This window comes from Zonotrichia leucophrys, chromosome 4A (assembly GCF_028769735.1).
Source record: "Zonotrichia leucophrys gambelii isolate GWCS_2022_RI chromosome 4A, RI_Zleu_2.0, whole genome shotgun sequence".
NCBI classification, from domain to species: domain Eukaryota; kingdom Metazoa; phylum Chordata; class Aves; order Passeriformes; family Passerellidae; genus Zonotrichia; species Zonotrichia leucophrys.
The window spans coordinates 19,331,899-19,357,676 of NC_088174.1; the positions used below are offsets into that span (position 1 = coordinate 19,331,899).

At 46.3% G+C, this 25,778-nt stretch overlaps 1 long non-coding RNA gene across 5 annotated transcripts in view; it reads right to left on the reverse strand.

Moving 5' to 3' along the window:
* LOC135447682 (uncharacterized) overlaps nucleotides 1-25,778 on the reverse strand; it is a 76,466-nt gene that overhangs the window by 24,789 nt on the left and 25,899 nt on the right. For 3 of the 5 annotated variants that reach the window (XR_010440235.1, XR_010440236.1, XR_010440237.1), the window contains exons 2-4: nucleotides 1,173-1,306; nucleotides 290-386; nucleotides 138-189 (exon numbers count right to left, since the gene is read on the reverse strand). This is a non-coding gene — a long non-coding RNA (uncharacterized LOC135447682). The remainder of the gene's footprint in view (nucleotides 1-137; nucleotides 190-289; nucleotides 387-1,172; nucleotides 1,307-25,778) is intronic. The other 2 variants (XR_010440239.1, XR_010440238.1) reach the window with 1 other exon arrangement.

A 25,778-nucleotide genomic window follows, 5' to 3' on the forward strand; every position in this document is an offset into this window, starting at 1 on the left:
AGCCTCTAACCTGTTTGCTGTTTTACAGCAGCCATGTAACAGCCTAAGCACTACACGGATTTTTCTATAACATCCTCTAAATCCTCTCACATCTGCCTCCTGCTAAAATACTCCCTTGTCCATGCAGAGACACACACTCTCTGTCCAGTCTTACTGCTGTAGTCACTTGGGCACATAGACTTCGGTTACCTGCAAAAATAGAGAAATAGGCACTCAGTCCTGTTTTAAATAATGAAATATAGACTGCCCAAAACCCCCACGTTTGAATGACAGTCTGAGCAGTACTCACTTCTTTCTCAGCCAGCCACTGTCTCCTCATCTGTAAAATGGGGCAATGGCACTTCTTGCATCTGAGCGACAGTGTTTGCAAACATTAAGAAACGACTCTGCCGAAGCCAAAAGGGAGTACTCTATTTGCATGCAAATTCATGTAAAAAATTAATCCTCACGTGGTTCCAAAAACACGATGCATACAAATACATTACTGCAAGCCTAAGAAATTTAGCTTTACAAATGCAGCCAACTGTTTTCTACACTGACTGGGGGGAGGAGAAGAGAATCTGACAATGCACCTTCCTTTCTTTAACTGTTAATTCTTTATTCTAAATCTAATATTGATCCTTAATTTTCTATCAGCGTTTTGACTGCAAGAGAGCAGGGGACAAACAGGAGTGGCAAAGACAATCCATTTATTTCACCCTTTCTTCACTCCTGGGGTCAGCTACTCCCTCTCTGAATCAGTGCTAGACCTGCTTGAATAGCTGAGAATGAACCTTCCACAAAGTGTGGATTTACTTTTACTAAATCCTCTAAGTATTAAAGCTCTTCACACCATTTGGTCTTGAAGTGATGCAAGAGTGAGGTGTGGACACCAGTGACAATAAAGCACCATCTGGCAAAGTGAACTCCAGGCAAACAATGACAAGCACAAGTGAAAAGAATTGCAATGATTTCCACAAACATGTGAAATACTATAAACTGTGTGACTTAGCAGCTTCCTCCTCCTCACAAGTAAATAAACATGTCTGCAGAAGGCTGTTTGGTTCTGCCTTTTATATGAGCTGAGAATACACAGAGACGACCCTATTTGCATTCTGCTGTTTAAAAAATATATGCAGATTTGTGAGCAAGGGGGAAAAAGGGCGAGAAAGAAAGAAAAAATAAGAACTAACCAGACTTCACTTTTTCTTGGTTCTTTACTGTCAGGGTGATGTACTGGAAGTCTTTATTTCTTTCAGCTTGGGCCCCTCAGTAGTTCATTCTCCTTCCAGCCTGTTCTCATGCCTTTCTTATCACCTGCTGAGGCCTTGATCATGGACAGAGCAGACAAGCAGCAGGGGACAATTAGAGAGGAGTTCAGACTTTGATCATTTGACCATATGTGAATACAACAGCTGACCACATGTTTTAAAAGACAACTAACTTAAAAGTATTAAAAAAATCACAAAGCAGGCATAGATACTTAAATTTACATTTTAATTATCTGGCACAATGGCGCATTCAACTTTGCAGAATATTGAATTTTTCCTCCTAAATGTACACATGTACACATCTCCAAAAGGAAAATCAGCACTTTGCTGCTTCTCCAGAGCCCAAATAAGCACAGTATCATTAAAATAAATATTTGGATGATTTAAAACATAAACAAACATATCTATCTAGTAACTTGCAGTTTTTACTGACAAAAAATTCACGAATAATTTCTGTCCTGCAAACAGCCCAATTTAAATAGAATAATACTGTATTTACCTCTAAAAATACCATGTATTTAATAGTACACAGACATACGACCTTGCACTACTTACACAACTGACTTTTTCCCCTGAACCTCTCTGTTAGGCTTTAAAACTTAATACAGAAATACAACACAATTTAAAAGCTCAGCTGTTGTAAGGATTTGGTTCTTATTGCTTAGCTGCCTGCTTTTTCCTTAAAAAAAAAAGAAAAAAACCTTAATTTACTGAATTGTTCAATCTTTGCTAAATCTTTAACTTATGAAAGCAGAAGATCCAGTTGTGAGCAGTTTAACTGCAGCCACCTGACCCCGAATACTTGGGAAAAATCTTTGTTGGAAATTTTTGTATACAATAGAAGAGTTATCATCATTTGTGAAGATACGACATCCACTTATCTTCTGCACCGACCAGATAATTAACATATTCATGAAATGGCTATTTACTCTCAAATAGGAGGATAATAGAAAAATAACACTAATTGTTTTGGCAGCAGTTTGTTTAGGAGTTATCTGAGGCAACAAATGTTTCTTTTGTAGTTGTGGAGGGGCAGAAATCCTCCTTTCTGTAAACACTTCTGCCTTCAGCTTTCCTTTCTCCCCAAAATTTGGATACTACCAAGGAAAAACTGCGGAAATCAGTGAAAGGAGAAGGAGGAGGATTTAAAAATTAAATGGCAGTTAGTTTTCTTTGGATAGCAATTGTTTGCATATTTTTATTATAACGGAAACCACAGAGTACAACAACATTTTGGAAAATGATGTGTTTTGCAGAGTACAAGAAGGGCTGTACCACATGCTGACTGAACAAAACAATGGTACTAATGGGGCATGAAGGGTGTGTACAAAATATTTTAAGAGGCTCAGGCTATTCCAGCACACAGGCTTATTTTTTGCTGCTCTGACTGGACTATAACACGCCTCCTTGTTGGCCCAAGCCTGCCCCTAATGAGGGCAGAGGGCCGAGGGCTGCAGCAGCCCAGGCCGTGCCTCGCTGCCACTGCTGGACAGCAGCAGTGACCACCCGTGTGCAGGGCCGGGGGCTCCGGCCGCAGGGCAGCGCTGGACAGGCTGACCCACGGCCCGGCTCTGGCCACGCTGACCCACGGCCCTGCTGACCCACAGCCCTGCTCTGGCCATTCTGACCCGCAGCCCTGCTCAGGCCGCGTTGACCCACAGCCCTGCTCCGGCCATTCTGACCCACAGCCCTGCTCTGACCACGCTGACCCATGGCCCTGCTGACCCATGGCCCCGCTCTGGCCACGCTGACCCACAGCCCTGCTCTGGCCAGGCTGACCCACGACCCTGCCCTGGCCACGCTGACCCGCAGCCCTGCTGACCCATGGCCCGGCTCTGGCCAGGCTGACCCGCGGCCCTGCTGACCCACGGCCCGGCTCTGGCCACGCTGACCCACGGCCCCGCTCCGGCCACGCTGACCCACGACCCTGCTCTGACGAATCTGACCCACAGCCCTGCTCGGCCAGGCTCAGGCTGACCCCAAAACATCCCCAGCTTCCCCCACGTGGCCGCCCAGTCCCTCAAGGTGGCCTCGAAAGCTGCCGAGGCCCCTGCGGCCACCAGCATCTCTGAGGTGCTCTCAGCTCCACCAGCCCAGCCGTGCCAGCCCCACGGGCCCCCTCAGGCACAGCCAGCCACCAGAACGGGATGGCCATTGCAACAACATGCTCTGTCTCCGAGCTGGGATTCCGAGCTGGAATGCAGCTGGAAGACAGGAGTAAGCTCAGAGAAGGGACAAGGAAACCTCTCCAGTTCTGGAAGCTTATCAAAAGGAAAAAATAATCAGTGTGGTTTTTATCTGTAGCCACTGAACCTTTCTTGCTTGCAATATTAGAAGATATTAAAGCTAATCAAATATGAATTATCAGCAAATTTGCCCCTCGCTTTTCGGCCTGAGGCTGAGAGGTGAGTGGCAGAGGGTTTCTGGGCTTTCCCTGCAAGGTTACCCTGCAAGGAAGTTGGGGTTGTTTTCAAAAGCAAAGTTCACCTCCTCAGCACCATACAATAGCTTCAGCCCGCCAAAGCAATTGTTCTCACTGAGAATCTTCCTGCACCTAAGGGCTCTCTGTAATAAAATATGGATGCAGTATTAATTAAATATAGATGCAATTTCCTCCTCCCTTCTCTCCTTAGCTGCTATCATGAACATTAGTGCAGGCGCCTAAGGAAAGCCTGGCTAACGGGGAACAGCTGCCACACTAATTAGGCACCGTGCTCTATCAGCCAGGCCCAGGCCCAGCAAACAGGCACCTGACTTCTCCCCTGGCCGTGCCCAGAGCCTGGCATTGGCCCTGGGGCACAGGAGAAGGCATCACGGACAGAAGGAGGCAGGTTTTGGTTGAGCTCCCTAAATGCCACGAGCTTGTCTCTGTGCTGAAGACACTGCTGATGGGTCACGTTTGCAAAGCACTTGGAGATGTGCTTGGCAGCATTGCCATCTTTGGGAAAGGCTAAGGGAAAGCCACTGCCAAGGCACAGTGTGGCCGTGTATCAGCTGCCAGGAATTCAGGAATTCCTACCCCAGCAGACAGTCTGCTCCCAGTGCCCCAGCGAAACAAAGCAAATCCTGAGCTGATGGTGCTGCTGGGCTCATCCCCACCCTGCAGCCACTGAAAAGAGGGGACCACCACCCCTCCAAGAACAGTAAACCCAGTGAGCAAGAGAGAAGGACCCTGCCACTAAAAGATCTTTGCCTTCACTGTCAGACTAGGAGGACTCCAACCTCCCTCCCCCGTCCTGGCTGGGCAATTTGACAGAAGCTTTGCATCTGAAGTTGTGTCACTGGGACAAAAATATTTTAAAACAAGACTGAAGAATGAAGAGGCCAAAACAGGGATAGGACATGACTAGGACCTCATATTCCACTGGCTGCAAGACTCATGCATGAGTGGGGAGACCCATCTTCCCAGGACTGCACTGTGGCTTATGAACCATTTCTTGTGATGCCATTTCCTGTACCATGTGAGAGCAGCCTTCCTCCATCCCCACCACCACCTGCTCCCAGTTTACCAATTACCATTTAATGTCCTCCATCTGTACAAGGGCAGCACTGGTACTTCCTGACCTCACAGGTATGCCTGTGTGTCTGCACGTGTGAAGATAAATATATTAAAGATTGGGAGGCACTCAGGCCCTGGGCCAAGGGGAGCCATATAAGTGCCAAGGAGACGAAGACAAATGGGGGCCATATAAATAGATGGCTGGAGAGCTGCAGCCCTGAGGCTACAGGCAAGAAAGGGGCAGAGGCAGAGACAAACCGTGGGAAAGAGCCCTGTTTGAAGTCTCTGACAGAGCACCCCAGTGCCAAGGAACACGGAGCAAAGCCCTGCTCCTCACACTGCAGGCTGTGCTGACACCCCTGCCATCAGCAGGCATCCCAAGGAGGAAGGGCTGTCAAAATAAGCCCAGCTTTGGAGCAACAGCTGATAAGGGAGCTCGGTGACATGCAGGAGCCCTGCCATGGCTTCTGGAGAGGTGCCAGAGGTGTAAAATGGCTCTGGCTCCCAGCACAGGCAGCTCCTGGGCTCTCCTGGCACCACCCCAGCTCCCGATGCAGTTTGGGCAGGGAAGCAAGGACTGGGCAAGCACAGGTGTCCCCACTCAGCCCATGACACACGGACAGTGGCCAGGAGCAGATCCACCCCCTGCCTGCCTCCGCATCCCCAAAACTCCATGGACTCCAGCCTCCAGCTCTGTCAATCCTGCTATGAAATGCACTTTATAAAGTGTCATAAATCATAAAACGCATCTCCCCCTCAGATCCACCGCCTCTTCTGCAGCTACTGAGGAGGAAAAAAGGCACCTGGGAGAAATCTGGCCCACAAAGGTTCACAAAAGACTGCACACAGCGCCTTACTGGCAAAGAAAGAAAAAAGAACAGACGAAAGGTAGAGACTGTAAGAGGTTAGAGGGAAAAGCAGCAATATCCTTTGAGAGCTCCCTGAGCTTTTCTGCCTGGTAAGCTTTGGGGATCTCTCTCAGCTTTCAAGAAGAAGGCGGCAGCATTTTTCAGGGGGGAAAAAACCCGTAACATCGAAGGGACACAGATCCTGACCATCGACATAGCTATAAAGGAATTAGGATGATTTTGCCACAGTGGGTCTGCAAAGCATCTCCCAAGACTCCAGCTGGTTAAGCCAGGGGAGAGACTCAGAGGATCTGCTCTCCATTTCTTCACTGGTACACCCATACACTGCTAAAGCAACCCCTCCTCTCAGCTTTATTATTTAACATTTATTAAGGCAGTACCCAGAGGCCCTCCCAGATCCTCAATAATGTACAAAACACACAGGTAGTTCCACCCCCAAAGGCATTTAAAGGCAAGCCACAGAGCACAGCAAGGAAAGGGGAACAGGCAGAGGGGCAGGGACAGAAAATACCTCTTTAAATTTGGAGCAGCCAAGAGCAGAGTCACAGAGCTGATTAAAGGCTGTGGAGATGCATTTCAGTGAGAGAACTCTGTCTAATTAGCTTATCAAAGCCTAGGTTCATGCACACCTCTGTGGGAACCAAACTGTGAGAACAGCTTCCCAATCTAGCAAAGGCCTAACAGAAACAGAAGTTAAACACAGCCTGACTGGGCTAGAAGTCACTCACCACAGGTGACAGCGAGGCAGATCCAGCACTACAGTTTTTTGATGAAGACAAAGCAGATGGTTTGGAAAAGCACTCTTATTCAAACAAATTCACTCATTTCAGGAAAATCCTGTTGCCTGTTTGGGAGAGGTGATCACAACAGAATTAAACACAGCTTTCCCTGCACAACAAGGATTATTCAAATTGAAAAGTATTGAATAGTGGGGTAAAGGATCACAAAAAAGTACTAGAATGTAGCAACAATACATATTAGCTTCTGTTTATTTCATAGGGAGAAGGAAGAGCTTTGGATCTCTCTCCAGAGTCTTAAACTGCTTTAAGATAAAAATGAAGCTCTTCAAATATTCCATACAAACAGACTGCAATATACTGATGTTTAGTTTTTGCCTGGGGCTTAGAAAAGTTTGCAGCACTGCCATGCTCCATAAGCCTTCAGTTTAAACACTCCCTCCATTCTCAAAAAAAAAAAAAAAAAAAGGAAAGAGATCTTAAGTTACTGAAATTGATATGGAGGCAAATCAGAGAAAGCTTTTTCTAGGGGAATTAATCTTCCCTTTTGCTTGCGTCAGAGACTGATGCAACAAAGCCAAAATTGCTCCAGGATGATGGAGTAGTTTCAGAACCAGATAACCCAGAGGTTTTGCCTGCAGATGCTGCCTGCAGGGACTCAAGGGTATCAGCTCTCAGCTCTATCCAAAATCTACCAAAACTACCATTAACGTGCAAGTTTAGGACAAGTGAGGTTTTAAAACATTTGACAGTATGACCAAATCTCACATACCCAAAAATCACCATGATTTCCTGAAAACTACAAAAACTACATCTGTCTGTACTCTGGCCCCAAACTTTCACTCTGTTTTAATTTTTTTTTTTTTTTGGTTGTTGATATTTGTTCTTTATTTTAACTTTTGGAAGAACACTAAAACACACAGAAGTCCTCTAAAAAACTGAAACTTGTGGAGAAAGAAAAAAAACAGTGCATGACAAAAACTGTAACCCCAATACCTACTCGGATGCGCTGAACTGTCTGGGACAATTTCAGGTGGTGGCACAGGACTTTATCCAAGTACTTCCACCACTCTGGCCACACCATGACTGATCAGTTTTAGGGCAGGTTTTAAACACACCATGGGTCTTTACCTCACTTCTATTCCTGTATTAAATCTTTTCCTGGGCTGCAATGTTAAAGAAACAAAAGCAGAGTAAGGACCCTATTTTCACGCATCATACTAAACTGTGTGTCATAAATACAGTCATAAATACAGCTAAAATCTATTGCACTCCAGTTATTCCCAGTATTTCTGTATACAGTATTTCTGTAACAAAAATCATCTGAGGTAAAAGAAAATAAGTAGCAAAATCAGCAGCAAATACTACTTGTTGAAACATAATAAATCAAGTATTTCACCTAGACTTAGCCTAAAGGAAAAAAAACCCAAAACCACAGTTGCTTGAGCCTCAGGAGACAGTCATGCTGTTAAAACAATGCCTTCACTGCCCAGAGAATCAGGGGAGGGTTTGGGGTGGAAAGTGCCTTAAATATCATCTAGTGCCAGGTCCCTGCCATGGCTGGGACACCTCCCAGGTGCCCCCAGCCCCAGTGTCCAGCCTGGCCGTGGGCACTGCCAGGGATCCAGGGCCTGCCCACCCGCCAGGGAGAATTTCCTCCTAATTTCCAACCTAAGTATACCCCTTCAGCTTCAGGCCACTAAGCACTGAGTTTTTGCAAAGAGAAAGGACTGCCAGCTAGACAGGAGCCCTTTGACAAACAAACCAGTCCAGGGCAGCAACTGCAAGGGCTTTGGGGGTTTAAGAGAGAGGGACACTCCACCCTTTTGGAGCTGGTCTTTCATTACTTTGGCTGAAATTGAGAATCCAGTGTGCTGGGAGGGAGAGTCCCACCCCGTCCCAGACCTAATCCTGCCATTTCTGCTGTGCAGGACTTGGCTTAACTACACCTGCACCTCCTGGAAAGAAATAACACAACAAACCAGAGACTGTAGTGAAGATCACTGGACTAAACCTTTTTGCTTTCTGTCCCATGGAAGCGACCACTAAAGAAAACATCTCTTGCCCTCTCGTTTTAGTGGGATGTGATTCAGTAGCTCTAAAAGTTCTGGTTCAGCTTTTCTCTCCCCTCAAGTCCAGGAATGGTGTGCCCAGTGGAAATCACTGCCAGCACTGCTCCTGCTCACACAGAGCTCACAGAGCCAAGCACTGCTCCTGCTCCTGCTCACACAGAGCTCACCGAGCCAAGCACTGCTCCTGCTCACACAGCTGCTCCCCACGCAGACACAGCTCACACAGAGCTCCTTCCCTTTGTTTGTCCTCCCAGGCCCAACAGCAGCACACAATGACAGGGCACATCCCCAACAGGGTCAAGCAAGCCAAGACAATAAGAAGAATGAGACAAACAGATTTCCCCTTTGTGGCATTACCCTGGATTTTTCAACCATCCACAGTTACAGGAAAATTACTATAAATTTGAAGAGAAATTGAAAGTTGGCTCTTTTCCCTATGTTTGCATTTTACAAAGAGAGGGGGAAGAAAGAGATAGGAAACATCACCTTTTGGTATTTGTTCCTTGCTGGTTTCATACTTTAGAAACCTAGACTGAAAACAAGAGGGCAACAGGAGCTGTCAGACTTCCACCAGCACGTCTCTCTGGCACCTCCGAGTGACACACTGACAAAAACTTCTGGTATTGTCCAAAGGAAAGATGAGGGCAGAAGCTGAAAGCACAGCTGGCTGGCTGAGAGCCGGGAGGCTGCGGCAGCAGAGCTGAGTGCCGGCAGGGCCGGGTGCCCGCAGAGCTGGGTGCCCCCAGAGCCGTGTGTGTGCCCCCAGGGCTGTGTGCCCGCAGAGCCGTGTGTGTGCCCGCAGGGCTGTGTGTGTGCCCCCAGAGCCGTGTGTGTTCCCCCAGGGCTGTGTGCGTGCCCCCAGGGCCGTGTGCGTGCCCGCAGAGCCGTGTGCGTGCCCCCAGAGCCGTGTGTGTGCCCGCAGGGCCGTGTGTGTGCCCCCACGGCCGTTGTGCCCCCGCAGGGCCGTGTGCGTGCCCGCAGAGCCGTGTGTGTGCCCGCAGAGCCGTGTGCGTGCCCCCACGGCCGTGTGCGTGCCCCCAGGGCCGTGTGGTGCCCGCGTTGTGCCCCCAGGGCCGTGTGCGTGCCCCTCAGAGCCGTGTGCGTGCCCCCAGAGCCGTGTGTGTGCCCCCGCAGAGCCCTGTGCGTGCCCCCAGGGCCGTGTGTGTGTGCCCCCAGGGCCGTGTGTGTGCCCCCAGAGCTGGGTGCCCCCAGGGCCGTTGTGCCCCCGCAGAGCCGTGTGTGTGCCCCCACGGCCGTGTGCGTGCCCGCAGAGCCGTGTGTGTGCCCGCAGAGCCGTGTGCGTGCCCCCAGGGCGGTGTGTGTGCCCGCAGGGCCGTGTGCGTGCCCCCAGAGCCGTGTGTGTGCCCCCAGGGCCGTGTGCGTGCCCCCAGGGCCGTGTGTGTGCCCCCAGGGCCGTGTGCGTGCCCCCAGAGCCGTGTGCGTGCCCCCAGGGCCGTGTGCGTGCCCCCGCAGGGCCGCCCGTGCCCGGCAGGCCCCACAGGCTCTCCGCGGCCCAGCCACCGCTAGAGGAGGGCAGAGTGCCACCGACAGAGGGGCCACGCTCCCGCAGCTGTGGCAGACGCATTACAGCCTGAGCTACCGCAAAGAGACTTTGCACTCCCTTCCTACCATTTGTATTTTTGTAACCGAGGAGTCTCCTCAGTATTAATGAGATTCGGTAGGAGCTGGGGAAATTACACACACCCAAGATATCTCCAAATTTTATTTAAAACCCAAGGGATCCCAAACCTATAGACATCACTTCTAGTCATCACTAACAATGTTAAATCATGATGATTCTGAGCATTTCAGCTGCAGAAATCAAGCGTCTGAAAGACAGAGTTACCTATTTTTCTTTTTAAACAAAAGCTGAAGCTTTCCATCACTTCTACTCATGTCTATAATCTCCATAGAAAATCTTCAAACTATGAGCTGAATACAGAATAAAAGTTGACAAACCAAGACAGCAAGACAGCCTTCAAAAGGACTCCAATTTATAGATAAATGATAATCTTCTCATTTTTAAGACCATCTCATCATTTTGGGTGGGCCCTATCGCTCATTTTCAAGGGTACAGGCTGCTTATTTTGTGGGCAAGTTTCTGGCACTGATGGGACAGACAAGCTATTATTTGAAAAGACAGCAACACTGCAGGCCTCAGCCAGTTTCAGAGCCATGACTTGTTTAGCTATCGAGCATTCTTAGATCCTTAAAGGGCAGAATGATTTCTAAAGGCTTCAAGCCCACCTCTCTGAGCAGTACATTTGACTGCATCCTGCTCCACCTGGTGCTAGGCTGGAATTTCAGCTCCTAGCCAGGCATCCAAGCTCCCACCACCCTGACAGACCCAAAGGCTCACCGCGGCTGCAGCGTGCAGCTCTTCTCTGAGGACAACTGGTGGTTTCATTCTCTGCAGGAGAGGCCTGGAATAAGGGCTACTGCAAGACGCACATCACAAAAACAGCTAGTCCTGGAGCTCTGCTGCAGTCCCCAAAAAGGGAAAATTCACATGGTAATGCCTTAAGAATCCAGCTGGAGAGAATGGGAGAACATGCACTATTAAGTAATAGTCAACAGCATGAGTAGGCACTGTGCATTATGCCAGCTACAATTATTTATGTCTGTACCCAGGACCCACACATACAAACATACACATGTATATATACATTTAGGGAGAACTGATTTTACTTTTTGTGTTGCAAGTCCTTCCACTGTATTTTTCCATCTAGGAAACCCATATATGATCTCCCCATTCTTCTTACAGAACAAGTTCTCTGTTTCAAACAGAGAACCAACAAAGTCTCTCAGTTGTGAAAGCAAGTCCTCCTTCTGCTACAAATATATCAACTCCAGCCCACAGTATTATTGCTGAAATTTCAGCAAAAAGCAAACACTACACACTAATTCTGATACATAGTCTAACACAGGCAGTATGCTGTGGCCCTAAACAAAAAACCAAAAACAAACAAGCAAAAAAAAATTGATAAGACAAAAAAACCTTTTCAAAGCATTGAATTTTAAAATCATCTTAGAGAATAAGTTCTTCCCCAGCCTCCAGAGTGTTTTCTCACCTGCAATATATTGATATTAGCCAGATTGATTACAGTAGCCAGAATTCAAGAATTAGAATGTAGCAGAGCACTACTCTGGCACAAGACATTTTAACAGAGTGGTGGCTATTTCTGAGCATAAAATACAGTACTACTTAATGGTAAAGTAAACTCTACAGGCTCTTCCAAATAGCTCCATCAACTTGGATTAAATAGTATACATTTCATGTGGCAAGAGGTACACCATATCCAGTGCTGAACTTAGCTATTTTAAAAATTAATTAGGCAATTATACACATGGGGAAACTGTTCTAGTAATTTAGCTGCTTAATCAAATCCCAGGTACCAAATTATGGACCTGATCCTGCAGTTCTTATTCAAGTCAAACTCCTATTGATGTCAGTGGGAGTTTTGCCTAATTAAAGATCAGGACATACACATGTGCAAGGCTGCTTTAAAACTGTGGCTTTGAATTTAGTCTTAGGAATATGAATATGGCTCTGAATCCCAAATCGTTGCCTACAAGTTTCTCACGTGAGACTTTGGGTATATTAATATATATTTTTCCTAAGTCTGGCTCAAATTAACTTCTAGGTAAAGTCTGGAGATTTAGCTAAAGAGTCTTACAAGGCCCAATGGCAAACTGACCTAGTTTTGCAATTTTATTTTAAAGCCAATTAAATACTGCCACAAAACAAGGAGCAGGTTGTAGACACATCACCTACAAATCGCACACAGCTGCAGGAGCTGGCTTTGTGTTATTGCTGGGACCAGTGCAGTCCACACAAGGTGTCCCAAGGGGTCAGTGGGTATGCTCCCAAAAGGGACTGTCCCAAAGAAAGGTTCTGGCTGGAATGCCCGACAATGCCAAACAAGCTGCAACACGAGTGAGCGAGGAGGAGTATTTGGGCTGGAGGAGCACGAACAGTGTCCTCCCTCACGCTCTTCAGCCCCAGCCCCCCAAGGGCCCTTGTGGGGCGCACTGCAGGCACGGGCAGACTGGGCTCAGGGCCGGTGCACGAGGGCTGCCCTCACCCCCGGCTGCTCATGCTCATGTTGGTCCTGAGGGCATCAAAGCCGACATACTCTGCTGAGCCTGCCTCTGCAGATGCCTTGGTGATGTGTCAAGGGGCACTCTGAGGCATCACCGGCTACGAAAAGGTAAACCAAAATCAGTCAACAAGCAAGGAATCTGGTGGAGCAGAAGATTACTAAACACTGACAGTTGCCTGGTTAGTATTAGATGCTTGAAGGGAAATGTCTGCCTGGCCAAAAACATGGGAGTGAGCATATACCACAGACCCCATCTGCTCAGTGGCAAAGAAGAGCAGTAAAACTCTTTTCCTTTTAAGCAAAATAGAAACAACACTTTTCAGCCAGCACTGGGTTGTCTGTGCACTTGCTAAGTTACGCCCTCAAAGTAGGAAGGACAAGACCTTGTGTGTGTCTGAAGATAGAAGGAAATCACAATTCTGTCTAATATACTGGAGCAATTGACCATGAAAAGGTTACATGTTAGGAAATAATTATCTCTAGACACAGCTACTGACAAGGTCAGTGTCCACAAGGATTATTTCCTGCTCACCCAGTGCCTGCTGCCTGCAAGGGAGGTGGGTCTCCCGAGCTCCCAGCCCCACATTTCACTGATGCTAATGGCACTTGTGCACTGAGTGGCCCAGCAGCTGAAGCAGATAACCAGGAGTGAAGGGGTTAAGTGCCTGTCACAATAGAAACCTCTGGGGGCACTTGACCTTTTCACATTTTTTATTCAGGAATGAGCATCTTGTCCCTGTTGGAGGAAGTTCATCTACATTTGTCCTCATTCTTCACCCTGCTTGTGTATTGTCCCTTCCCTTCACTCGGTGCCCCCAGTGTCCCATTAAGTACCAAGCAACCTCTGTTGATGAATATGAATTTAGAGCAAAGATAGAGGGGACACAAATACTACACATTGATCAAGTGACTTACAAGGAATTTAAACATATTCAAGGCATATGTTTCTGCCAAATAGCTTCCTACACATATAATACTCACCTGTCAGTACTTTGGCATGAAGAGGAAGAAAATCACAGATTTTGAACAGAAGCACTATGCTACCTGGAGCAACAGTCTGACAAGAGCATTAAAGATGTTTAAATGCTAAAAAAAAAAGACTAAATCACAGCACTGACTTTCACATGCTAAAGAACATGCCACAAGAGAAGGCACTGTGATACCTGCCCTTGGTCTTTCATTCAGCAATTAAGACTGAATTCCTCTGTTCCAAGAGGGAGGGTCTGCAAACCTCTCTGGCTGCAAATCAGTCAAGGGGGATAAATTCAGAATGAGTTTGTCACTGTCTGTTTCATTTAGGGGCAGATATTCTAAAAAGGTGCAAGCAATATTCGAGACCTTGATCCTGCTGGGATCAAGGAGAGTTTTGCATCGGCTTAAATAAGAGCGGGCTCTACTCTTAGAGCACGTGTGTCCAATTTGTTAATGTTTTGGGTTCAAATAAAAAACAAATCTCAAGTCTTCCCGGCATGGGAGTTTCAACCACATTCTTCCACTGGGGGAGAGCATCAGGGCTTAGACAAGAAAGAGTTTCTGAATGATCTAAGTGAATGGTCCTGAGGAGACTAGCATTACTGTGAGCTTTGAACACAACTACAGAGGGTCTTTTATAGATGTACTCCAGAGGGGAGATCCTTAGATGGGTCCTTTAATGCCTACCCCCATATGCAATCCAGATGAAACTCTTTATCAGATGGGGCCCGGATCTTGCTCCCATTAAAAGTTCTGCCACTGAATTCAGTGGGAGCAGATCTATTTGTCTTATATGCTTATACAGCTTCCCTTATCTCAGTGCCTCAAAATAATGACCCTTCATCCTTTTGAGTCTGAGGAATTCTATTTTCTCTCCTTTGCACACAGAGCACAGCCAGACCAGGTGACGTAGTTATGTGTCACAAGCATATCCAGGTCAGGAAAGGGTCCTAACTCCAAGTGTCCCAAACCTTAGACCAAAGTACTATTCCACACCTTGTCACCACCATGAAACACCTTTATCAAGTGGAGACACATAAGTCAGATTAGAGCAGCCAGTTTCTCTCTCTTGTTTGGACAAAGAGGAACAAAGCCACATGAGAAAACAACATTCGAGTATCTCTCATTTCTTTCTTCAAATAAGTTTTTCCAACTTGTCTTCTGCCACTGACCTTCCTCAGTCACTACTGGATGAATAGGAGTCAGCCCTTGGCTGCTGCACTATGCTGCAGTTCTAGAAAATATCCTTCACAGCTTATACATCTCCACTGGCTGCTTTCCAGACTCAGCAACCCATCCCAAGACAAAAGTAGTGCTCCAATAAACCCGTAGGTATAATGCCAGTCACTGTCCACTATGTCCCAAAGGTAGCAGGTAACTCCATTGTCACTGTCCTTGAAGCACATCCACAGAAGAGCTTTTGGGAGGATTCAGTGCAGTGTAGAAGGCAGGTCTTGGCCTTGAACAAGAATTAACTGAAGACACCTCAAGCTCACACAGGAATGTTTCCTAGCAGTGGATGCTGCAAAATCCCTGAAGTGCTGGAACGCTTTCAGAAAGATCCCTTCCCCACTGGCAAGGGACAGGTGTGCTCCTGCAGCCACCACGCACTGTCAGTCTGCCCCATCTCCGGGGAAGCATTCCAGGGATGCAGCACCAGCCAGCAGGGATGAGCACTGGCACTGCAGGGACTCTTGACCAGCAGAGCCAGCCCGTGCCATGTGAACACACCTGGGAGGTGTCACAGCAGCATCCACCTCCCTGGCAGCCTCACGCCATCCCTGCCTACAAACCAGGCAGCTCTCGCTGCACCTGACAGCCACTTACAGCACTCAGCCCATGGCTGCTTGAGCACTACAAAGGGAAACACTGTGAGAGCAAAATCACCTCCTCAATGTTCGTTATTACTTACCTTGCTGATAGCCCCAAAAGGGCTCCAGCTGGGCTCTACAACCATGCCCCAGAGTGAAGGCTGTTAGTACCAAAAGGAACTTGGGAAACAGAGGGAGAAGAGGTCTCTGGGAGCACTCGAAGGAGAACCCAGGTTTCCCATTTCCAGACTAATACCCTGCCCAATAGCTCCCTGTCCATTTTCAAGAGTACTGACCCAAATACATAAATGAAAGCAAGCGTGTGTTGTTTATTTCCAAGTATGAATGGCATGGTTTCCCCTGGGCTCCATGTTTCTTGGAATTATTTGAACTGGAAACCAATCAGCCTGTATTCGCTATTGATTTATTTTATAAAAATCTCTCATCCCTAAAGTAACAGTGCCTTTCCATGTCTCAGCCTGCTGTTTAGTGACACAGTAATCTAAAAGTTATTGATCACTTGGGTCTCTACAGCCATAACATATCTTTCTAAGTGCCTTCATGGAGGACTATTTGCAACACAAGTACTATAAATGGCAGGGCTGCTAATAAAATGAGAAAAGACATTAATAGAGATGTAACACAGCATGGACAAAGACCAATGGAGGCCAGCATCAAAAGGGAACAAGTATGGTCATTATGAGAGAAGTTTCATTTCTCTTTGAACACCAGAAAGGCCACAACCACATTTTAGTCTAAACAGGAATGCCAGCCTGGACACAGACTGTTCAGACTACTCCCTACCTGAGCAGCAGAGTATCAGTGCTGGAGACACCCAGATGGTCTCATTCTGCTACAGCAGTTCTACTTGACTTCAGTCTACCTGTAGTTCCCAACATCCTGCATAACTTCTGCTTTTCTACAATAGCAGTCAGTGCACCCCAGGACAAAGGATCTGGAGCAAGGAAGGTGCGGACACCTCATGGGCGAGAGCTGCTGCAGAAGTGCTGAGCTGCCTCGAAGAGTCACCAACATCAGAGTCCCAAGTGATCTGAAGCCAGACAGCACAGCAGCTTTCCAGTGGGCCTGCCTCAGTGCCATGCAGAAGGAAGTTCATCATCACCATGTTATTTAGACCAGGTTCTGTCCAGATCAGTAGGTACATGAGTCAGGAACAAGGTCTCTAATGCATGACCCCAGCTGAGACATTCTATGAGCTACAGATTTAAACCAGAAACACATTGCCCCACCCAGAGATAAGGTGTCCGTACATCAATAGCAATCAGCACGTGCCACTTTACCCAGGCAAGCCACAGTAAAACCTGCCTTCCCTGTCCCCTCCAAAGAGAGCCAAGATGTGTTTATTTTACGTGGCACAACTCTGCTCTGCAGCCCGGACTCAGTGCCGCGGGGCAGTGCTGCCTTCATGACCAGAACAGAATTTTTTCACCCCAAAATGAAATCAATCATGGGAACAGGACGGCTCTCCCTGACGCCGCTAGGCAGTGAGCCTGCAGACAGCCGTGCTCAGGAACACACTTCCAGAAGCAGCTTTCAGGAAACATTTGCAACCATTTAAATTTCCCACCCAAGAAGTTTTGCACTTGTCAATTTACCTTATGCCACAGGTTTTTAATTTAGTTGTACGGGAAGAAACTTTATATGCCTCAAATTTTATATGTTAATGCCAGATGTGAACACAATAGCATGTGTTCCCTGTCTGCCTGCTGCACTCCTTGGGAAAGGATGCTGTAATGCTGCAGCTCCAAACACTCACACAATCAACAAAACACTTGCCCCTCTTCTTCAGCAGCGATTCCCCAGTGCCCTGGGGAATTCCAACTGGCAGGAAAATCTGCTCACGCATACTTCCCAGCCTTCTGAGCACAAAATGTCCCTGGATGCAAAAGGATTAAAGACAAAAATTTGATTTGCTAATTACGAAAGATAATAAGGAAACTGCTGAAGACCATGCACTGTCTATTGCAACATGAGAATGCATTCCAGATGCTTCCACGTACGGAGAGGGTGGAGATTATTGATCCAAAAAGCTTTTAAATGAAGGTGACAAAGTTTTTTCTACTACATAGACCTGAGATGGATGAACATGAATAGATGCAACTTATTTTAATTATCATTGTCCTGCTTTAAAACTAGGAACTCTTTTGCACTGTTTGGTGGGGTTTTTTTCCCCAAAAGTTAAATATTTTTGCAACTCTTATCAGTTCTGAAAGTGTAACTCAGTACACCATACACAGGTTTGTCCTCCTGGACTTCCAGCACTCTTCCAAAAGCATCCCCGAGGACAAGGCATACAACTCCAAATTCCATGACTGCTATGAGGCATGAAAAATAGCATTACCGGTTAATGGCATCAAAGAGTTTGCATGTGTTAAACAATGAACAATAATTTCTTGTTAGAACCACTGCCCAAACACTGCTGTCACTGGCAGAGCCATCTTCCCCCGAAGCTTGGGCCAGAGGAGATGGCCAGGCATGAACTCTGCCTCGCCCAAGCTCAACTCTCATTTTCATCTTGATCCCTTAGGGAAGACCTGCCCCTTCCAGGGAAGGAAGATGTGTCCTGGGGACAGCCAGGGCAGGTGAAGAGGGACAGAAGGCATCTCTTCTGGCCTCACTGTGTCTGTCACTGGGCACATGCTACTGCCTCAGCCTCCAACTTCACACTCTGCAAAGCAATTCACCTGCCAGGTTGGGAAGCACATGTGCTTGCCCCAACCAGCCTGCTTTGAGCGCTTGCTCAGCATTATAACCCTCAGCAAAGCAGGGGGAGAAGGGGCCCAGGGCAGCTCAGCATGGCAGTGCAGAAGCCACGATGGGGCCCATTTCAGTTTGATTTGTTGCGGCACTCTAGATGCAAGATGAAATCTGAGAGATGAAATCTGAGCAATTTCTTGCTTCTCTTCTTTCTGGACAGTTATTAACACTATAAAGAAGGCTGAACAGTGGGGCTTCCCAACTCCATTATTGTCAAGGCCTATTTCAAAGGCAGTGGCTGAAATGCCCAGTGCTGCCTTTGTTGATCCTGGGCTCAGGTCTCCACGTTCACTTCTGTCAAACCGCAAGGCTGAGCAAATTAAACATAAGCTTTCTCTGGAGGGGTGGAGGAGGGGGAGACAAGGACGAGCACTCCCTCAGCCCATGTGCCCATTATGTTCACTCCACTCTCACGTTCCTTGTGTAAAACCCGGGGAGCAGAAAAGCCACGGCAGTGCCAGCTCTCCTGCCTGAAGCCTTTCTGGGCACCAGGAGGGCTGTGAAGCCAAGCCATGGGCTGGGCTCTAAGGGGGTGCTGCAGCCTGACCAGGCTGCCGTACCTGCCGCCAGCCCTTCCGATCACACGGAAATACAAAACACACGGGCTCTTTATTTTCCACCTGCAGGGAGGGGTTATTTGTCCCCAAGACCCGTGACAAGCTTATTACAGACCGTTTCAATTCGAATCAACTTGTCAAGAAAAGAAAGTGGCGAAAACGCATTAATTAAACAGCTTTACTCATGCAGAAAAGCTGCCAGCATGAGCATTTTAAATTACCTGGGCACACCTAGCGGATTTGCATTCCCTTGGCACAGCTTTGCTCTGGCCCACAAAGCATCCTCCACTCCATACTTCCATCTGAGCAAGGAACAAAAGAGACTGACAGCCCAGCACCACCTTCCCTGCTTGGGGGCCAGCGCCCTTCCCGAGGGATTTTGTGTCCGTTTATGCAGAAACCTTGCTCCTGCTAGATGCAGGGACAGGAAGTTTGGATTCTTCTATAAAACTAAAGACCAAGGCAAAAGAGGCCTTCTAGAAACAAAGGAGGTGGAGCGGTGCCAGCAGGGGGGTAACTGCATGCCATTGTTAAATATTAACATAAAATAAAGCAGTAGAAATGGATGTCCATCAACAGAATTAGAAGGACCTAAGAGAGTTTAAGAACAAAAGGTTTACTTATTTAAATTACAGGAGATGAAAAACAACTGGGAACGCAATTTATAGCACAAAGTACAAAGCTACAAGACTGCTAAATGTAATTATATTTCAAAGTACGTTTCCTCCTACATTTTAAACTAAACATGTACAATTATTTTCACTAAAATAAAACTAATGACAATGTAGCCTTTAGATGTTCCATCCCTTCCCTCAATTGCTTTCATATTCAGTTCATCCCTTTACACTAACCAAAGAGTTGGATTCCCTCATTGAAATAGAGGTCAGCCTTCAGATAGGAGACTAAAGCTTGAAGAAAGAAAACCACTATGAGCAGATCTTTATTTTTAAAAATCCCCTCTTACTCTTAAATTTGTGGATCTTAGATTGCACTTTCATATTTATTTTTATCACTTCTCTGCACAAAGGAAGAGTGGAAAAGCAGCTGACTAATTAGCTTCACTATTTGTCATGTTTGATTTGTACATTTAGTCACGGCAGGGATGCTTAAGAGTAAAGGTATTTAAAGGTATTCAAAAGTTTAAGGTTTTGGAGGTTTTTACCCTGCTTGGGAAAAAGAGCAACAGTGCCAAAGGCCAGCAGGGTCCAACATTAAGGTGATACCTGCATCACAGCCTGGCTTTGCAAAACCACCCTTTATTGCATTTTTTGGCAACAAGATTCTCCATGTGCAGTGTCTTCCTTCAGCTGAGGCACGGGGCTGTTTGGCTCTGCTCCTGCAGGGCTGCTGCTGCTCCTTGGGCCCCACTGGGCTCAGGCGCCACAGGCTGCATCTCAGTGGGCATTCGGGCTGCACAGAGGGATGTCCATTAAAGGGATATCCAGCTCCAGGGGCTCCCAGCACTGACCCACGGCACTGCATCCTGACCTGCAGGGCTCTGCTGCTCGCCACTGGTCAGGCCACAGCTCATCTCAGGGCTTTCGGCTGCACAGGGAGTCCATTAAGATCCAGCTCCACCGTCCAGCACTGCCTCGACTGCATCTGACCGCAGAGCTGCTGCTGTCTGGCCCACGGGCTGGGCCAGCTCCACCAGGGGCATCGGCTGCACAGAGATTATTAAAGGCATCCTCAGCTCCAGCCGTTCCCAGCACTGACCCACAGCACTGCATCCTGACCTGCAGAGCTGCTTCTTGGGCCCCACTGGGCTCAGGCGCCACAGGCTCCATCTCAGTGGGCATTCGGGCTGCACAGAGGGATGTCCATTAAAGGGATATCCAGCTCCAGGGGTTCCCAGCACTGACCCTCGGCACTGCATCCTGACCTGCAGAGCTGCCTCTCCAAGCTGCCCCTGGTGTCCCATGTGATCAGAGCCTTATTCAGCAGATCAAATTCAGCATAACAAAAGGTTTGTGGCCATCCAGCCAAGTGCATTGCTAATGGTCACTGCTTAAGGCCAGGTAATATTCAAAAATTAGACGGGAGAGGTTTTCAGAAAAATTGAAACGCTGGCACAACCAACTTTATCGCACTATTAACTTTTCCAGCAAAAAATAAGTTCAGGACTTTAGTCAAACATCAATACATTACATTTCTTCAAGTTTCCTTCAAGTAAAACTTTCATACTTAAAATATATTTAAGAGCCAAATGAAAACTTTTTGTCTTAGTAAAAAAATAAACCTATTTCTTTCAAAACAATGTCTTGCAACTCCTTGCTGTGACAAATTTTTTCTGGTTTAGCTCATCTCAAAAAAAAATTACTGTTTCAGATGCCAAATGAAAAAATAAAAACAGTTACTTGGGCAGATCTTTTTAAAGCTACAAACATATTTCAAGTGTTCTGGGCTGCAACAAACCATTCGTTTTGATTCACCTAAAAAAATGTACCAATTCACAAAAAATTCACTGAAAAAAAGTACCAGTCCCTGCTAATGAGTTATAAATAACACATGCACATATAAATTAGTTTATGTTCATCTGACAACATAAAAAAAGCCTGTACCAGATGTTTCAGAGAAAGACACAAGAAGCCTTGAAGTAGACAGATGTGAGATAATCTGCCTCCCACCATGGGTGTTTTCCTAATCCCTGAAAGCAGAAGCAGAAGTTGAGTATCTTTCCAAAAACAATGCAGCAGTTTCTGATTGCATTAGCTGTTACTAAAGACAAAGCTAGCAATGACAGCTTTTACAAGCTCTGTTTTCAGTTACAGCTTTGCAAAAGTTTGGACAACGTTTCATGCCAGGTACATTTTGGATTCAATTTTTGCATTCTCTTTTGATAGGTTCTGCAAGAAATATTAATGTACTTTTAAGAAAACAACTTGAGGAATACACATCATTCCACAGGCATTATAACAAACTCTTCTGACAGGGATTTCACTATGCATTTTACTAATTTAAAAAAATTTAAGAACTTTGTTGAAGCACTCCACACTGTCTTAGAGTTTGAAAGTGGAAATATACATGCAGAAAATCCACAAGCAAGACAAATTTTGCCAGCATCTTTTGGTAAAGGCCAGATGTTCAGATGCTGAAGTGTTTGCACCTGCAAAAACTAAAGTTAACTCCTTAAGTTTAACTGCAACCAAGATGAGAACAACAAAGTGGTGCAAAAACAGTTATTAGCATCCTGACAGAAAAAAAAAATTAAAAATGAAAGAAAGGAAAAAGGAAATCTAACTCTCTGGAGACGATTGCCAGAAGAGAGGCCTTGTTAAGACATTTCTAATCTGTTATTTTTGCAAAATGAACTATGAAGTATTCAGTATAATAATTCCTAATATCATGGGCTCAACAAAAAGTAGAGGTGCCTTTTTATAAAATAAATGTATTCCCTTTGCTTTTTATTTGGTTTGTTTGAATATTAATTTGTTTTTAAAGTCATAGTTTTACAAAAGTTTTTTTATGGCTGAAAGTCAGAATTCACAACATGAACATATGAAAAACTCTTAAAAGGGCTGGAGACTTGCTGTATTTCCCTGCTACAGCCTGCAGCCTATACTCCAGAGAGACAGCAAAAATCTCACCAACACCAGGAATGCTTTAATAATAAATAAAAGCTTTCCTGTCATTGAAAAATATTTTCACCACAAAAAGTAACGTCTTTTTAATTCTAATGTTGAACTTCTCTTCAACATGAGGACATCTTCCTCTGAGAGAGCCCTTAGCACAGATGCACACGGTGACACATCTGCTCAGGCTGGGAAACCACCAAGGCCAGCTTCATGTTCAGGCACTGCAGCACGTCTGCACCAGCAGCTCCCACAGCTAGGATGGGATCAGTCCAGGTAAAACAGCTAATAAAGCTCAAAAAAGGCTGAGCTTTATTAATTTGGATGGGGAGCAGCCACCTTGCCCTGCCTTCCCCTTCCCCTGACATCTAATCATCTGTTCTGCACAGGAGCGGGTGAGCCCGTCTGCTCTGTGTCCCTTGGAAGGGCTGCCAAAGGACAGAGCCCAGAGACAGGACCGAGCTGAGGTGGGGCTGAGGAGGGGCACGGCAGGGGAGGGGGACACACCCCGGGGACACCAAAGGACAGAGCCCAGAGACAGGACCGAGCTGAGGTGGGGCTGAGGAGGGGCACGGCAGGGGAGGGGGACACACCCCGGGGACACGGCCTGCGCTGCCGGGCCACCGAGCCAGCCCTGAGCGCTGCCCCACCGCCGGGAACCACGCGCCAGCAAGGACGGGCACGCGTGCCGGCACAGCTGGTTACCGTGCCAGTTACCCACACTGGTTACCGTGCCAGTTACCCATCCCTGTTACCCACACTGGTGACCATGCCAGTTACCCATCCCTGTTACCCACACTGGTTACCGTGCCAGTTACCCACACCGGTGACCGTGCCAGTTACCCATCCCTGTTACCCACACTGGTTACCGTGCCAGTTACCCACACTGGTTACCGTGCCAGTTACCCACACTGGTTACCGTGCCAGTTACCCACACTGGTTACCATGCCAGTTACCCATCCCTGTTACCCACACTGGTTACCGTGCCAGTTACCCACACTGGTTATCATCCCTGTTACCCACACTGGTTACCGTGCCAGTTACCCCCACTGATTATCATCCCTGTTACCCCCACTGGTTACCCATCCCTGTTACCCATCCCGGTTACCCATCCCGGTCCCCTGCCCCGCAGCACAGCCACTGCAGCGCAGATGAGGCGATGACCAAACTGCTCGGGGTGAGCCCCTGAAGCAGGAGGGGATCCCAGGCAAGGAAGGAGTTTAAGTGTCCATAAGCGATGCAGACCCCACTGTCACTGACTGAAGCCGAGATGGCTCTTCTGAATTACACACCAACTTCTAACATGCCTTCTTTCAGGTGGGTACCTTTCTTTTTTTAAACTCTTTTTCCCTGGCTACCTTTCAGAGCTTATTGCTGATTTTCCGCTTTGTTGCTTAAAAAAAACCTGCAAACACTGTTACAAGACCATAGCTAAGCATCTGCAACTTATAAAACATTTAAAAGCTTTACATTTAACCTATCTATTGGCAATAAAACATACTCCAACACAAATCCACTATTTGAGACAGATGTTTGAAATATGAATGAATGTTTGAATATTCAGTTTTAAATACTCATGATAAAAGAAGCTGCAGAGACATGCCATTGATCTAATACTTGTTTGCACATTCCTTAGGGCTATGCATGAACCATAATGGGATTTCTACGTTACTAAACAACAAAAGGTGTAAAAATGCCTTTTCAGTTGCAAACTTTGTTCATTTATTCCTGTGGCAAAAGAATGCAAATCTTAAGTCATTTTTTTGTGCACTGACATCAAGTCTTTCTCACACAAAAAGTTCCTTAAAGAAACAAGAAGAAAGTTCAGAATAAAGTCATGCTTCCTCCCCCACATGTCCCTGTAAAAGGAAACAAAAAAAAAAAAAAAAAAGGAAGAAAAAAGAGAAAAGAGAGAAGGAAATGTCACTTAACCCAATTGTACCTGCCAGCTAAAAGCAAAGGCTAGTTAAGTGGGTGACTCTAAGCTATTAGGCACGTATGTCAGTAATAAACACAGGTTTGCAAATATTTGTATGGTTAGGCCTTCAGTATTTCCACCGCACGAATTTCTGCCCAGCCCTGGGGTGAAGTGACAGAACCTCTTCACAGATGGAGGTGGCAAAGCAACTCTACATGAAGGCAAATGACAGCTGGTAACTTATAAACATGAGCAAGAAGATACTCTTTAAAAAGCAACATTCTCTGTTAATAGCTCTAGTTTTGGTCTTTTCAGCCTTTCATGTGTAGAGTAGGAGAGGAGCTTTTATTTTCACTATGAAACTGCAGATATTTAAAATTAATACTAAAGCAGGAACTGAAAGAATAGGGTGGTGGGATGCATTTTCAAGGAGTGTAGGGAAACAGTGTTAATGTCAGAATCAATCCTTGAGCTATGAATAACTTAACTTCAAAGCTGATGCTACTGTCTGACTGAGCACCCTATGTCTTCAAGGAAGATAAAGCCACATATGTAGTCAAACCAATGTTTAATTCAGATTACGCAGAACAATACAGAAACTTGACTGGAGCCAATTAACTAAGCTTTCACTGACTGATAAAAATGCCATTTCACATCCTTTCTGTGTACAGCAGGGAGCAGTTTGAGAGCGTTACAATTCTGAACCACATTTGCTGACCAAACACATTTTTATGCTTAACACATCAACAGCAGAATTCCAATTATGACAGTTGACATTCTCCACCTTCCAAAATGGGAAGAACCTTTACCTCTACCAGGAACAAACCCTCATAAGCCTGTATTGACAATTTAAAAGAACAGAGAAGATCTTCCAGTGAAAAATACCGTTTCTGTAGGAGATTCTTTGGAAAATGCAAGACACTTTGCTCAGGCACTGTGCAGGACTTCACGTGCGTGTCTGCTACCAGTCTTACTACTGTCATTCCAGAAAGAGGCCAACACAGGCCCTGTTCTTGCCCAGGGTCCGATTTTGGTTAATCTGTGATGCCTCATAGGAGCCAGTCTGCCCAGGGCCCCACCAAACAAAGAGCAACAACAGTTGTCTCCCAGATAATGTCCCTGTGAAACACCACTCCTCAAAAACCTGCACTTAATAGCTGAGCTGCCCAGACACAAAACATTTATGTTGACTCAGAAAAGTGTAATGAAACATTTCACACTTGAAAATTTAGTATTGTAACTCCACTGAGTCATGTATTTCCAAAATAACAATTGCTGGCATTGTTGAGAGTGAACACAAAAGTATCCCAATCCAAGAATTTACAGTTAACCTACCTTAAACCTTTTGGGATGTGATTCCAAGACAGCCAAAAATTGCATAGGTAACTGAAGGGGGACTATAAAAGGTTACAAGTTGGCACAGCCACACGGCAAGACAGACTGGTCACCATGCAGTGGGTGGCAATGACAGCATCTGAAACCTGGAAAAAAGTCTCTTTATCCCTGCAACGAAGAAGCCAGAAGATTACACTACTGTTTATGTTCAGCTGCAAGTCTTCCACAAAGCCCTATTTCTAAAGGGCTGGCCCCAGTGCCCCTTGCCAGTCCCTAAAAGATCTATTTTCTCTGTGCCTTAAACC